Source organism: Bison bison, unplaced genomic scaffold (genome assembly GCF_000754665.1).
Source record: "Bison bison bison isolate TAMUID 2011002044 unplaced genomic scaffold, Bison_UMD1.0 scf7180017862242, whole genome shotgun sequence".
NCBI lineage: Eukaryota > Metazoa > Chordata > Mammalia > Artiodactyla > Bovidae > Bison > Bison bison.
In genome coordinates this window covers 151,195-153,087 of record NW_011492814.1, presented here as the reverse complement: position 1 = coordinate 153,087, position 1,893 = coordinate 151,195, and the positions used below count along the sequence as shown (strand labels likewise).

At 65.1% G+C, this 1,893-nt stretch overlaps 1 protein-coding gene across 1 annotated transcript in view; it reads right to left on the bottom strand.

Moving 5' to 3' along the window:
- SARDH (sarcosine dehydrogenase) overlaps positions 1 to 1,893 on the bottom strand; it is a 63,370-nt gene that overhangs the window by 3,169 nt on the left and 58,308 nt on the right. The window lies entirely within an intron of this gene.

Sequence of the window (1,893 nt, the reverse complement as noted above, 5' to 3'; positions counted from 1 at the left end):
CCCTGGGAGGAGCGAGCGTCTTGTTCGGGTCCCAGGGCTTCTGCTGGGCAGGCCCTCTCCAAGCTCACGCTGCACGACCCCAGGCCAGACGGCTCAGCGCTCTCCTGTCCATCAGGGACGTGGGTAGGATGTGCTGGCCACCCTAGGCAAGCACTTCGTTCCGTGGCGTGGGGGTGAGCTGAACACTCGGGCCTGTTTGGGCTGGATGGCACCTCTGTGGGGTCCGGGAGGGTCCTCAGCAGGCAGAAGCTCCACCGGGGTGTCCCCAGACTGAGGCAGAGCAGCGAAGCACCCTGCCCGCTGCCCCAAACCCCTTTGCAGACGGGGTGGAGGAAGCCCAGCCAGGCTGACACTGCCCGAGGCACACGGCGGGTCACGCCCACCCCAGGCCCTTTGCACGTGACGGGCTCGCTGTCCATGTCACTCAAGTCTGGCCCTAGAGCCTCTCCTTTGCCAAATGCCATTGCCACCACTCCTAACACCTGGAGGGCAATGGGTCCCAGGCCAGCCCCATGAGTGTGAGGCATCTAGGAACTGAGCAAGCTGGCACCTCATCCTTGCCAGCCATGCAGAGACCAAAGGCCAGGTGCTGGCAGACCATCCCTGCTGGGTGCAGGGACCTGGGACCTGCATGGTCCCTAACAGCCTGCTCAGGCTGCTGGACAGGGGCCAGCAGGAGAGTTGGGTAGGCGGGGGTCTGTCCACTTTCCTCCAGAGGGCACGTCGCTGCCCTGGTCCCTGCAAGAGGCTCAGAGCTCCCAGGATGGCTGGCCGCATGCGGGCTGAGTCTGAGGGTCGGTGGCGGGGGGGGCCCTTCTCCTGTGTCCTGCTAACAGCCACGCTCAGCCCAGCCTGTGCAGAGCTCCAGGTGGTGCTCAGAGCCACGGTGCTCATTCTGCCCAGAAAAACCTTCCAAAATTAAGGCAGCAGAGTGCTTCCGGATTAGGGTGAGGAAGGGCTGGCCTGAGGTCACCAGCTCCGAGGGGAGAGGGCGATACGGTCCAGCCCGAAGCGATGGGGAAGCTTGCTGGGGCTCAGACCTTCCCGAGCGGCTCTTTGGGGTGAGGTGGGTAAGTTGGGGGGGTGCGGCCCATGACCGCCTCTCTCACGTCAGTGGCCAGTACTGTTTCCAGAGGGGCCCAGGGTTATTTCTCCCCAGCAGAGGGACAAACACAGGCAGGGAAGGGAGTATGAACACGTCTGTTCCCGCGCTCAGCACCCTGAGAGAGGAGTCGAGGTGGAACCTGGGCAGGACCGCCCCTTGGCTCGAGCTGCCCCCAGGGACGGCTGTGGAATGAATGCTGCACAGGCCCCGTCCGGGGTTCCGGGGCCAAACCACAGGGTCCGGGAAGCAGGCCTGCTCCCCCCCGCTTCTGGCTCCTCAGAGTCCTCTCGGGGTCCCCCAGGCCCACCTATGGGCAAGGGCTGCAGGCGCTACTCTGCCTGAGGCTTGAGAAAGACAGGCCCCTGGCCCCCAGGCTGCAGTCTGACGAGGGGACCAGCTCTCTCCCCAAAGGTCATCTGAAGCACAGACGTCTTCCCGTGGCCTTGACTTTATTAGCCTGAGCCGTTTCAACCCAGTCCACAGAGGGCTCTGAGTGGGATGGCGCCTCTGAAACCAACCCCAGGCCCACCAGGACTTTCTGCACCCAGTCACCGCACGCCTTCTTGCCCGCGTCCCCTCGAGCCCCGTCCCCCAGGGGTTGCCTGGGTGCTGGGGCCAGGCACCGCTCCCTGCAGGGAGGATGGGCAGTTCTGAAGGCCCTGGGATGGGGACAGCGGGGTCACCTCATCCCAGGCCCAGGGAGAGTGCCACCCCTGGGGACTGGAAGAGGGGGGGACGAGGCCTAGAGCTGAGTCAGACAGCAAGGACAGAGGCCCCCCGCGCAGGGG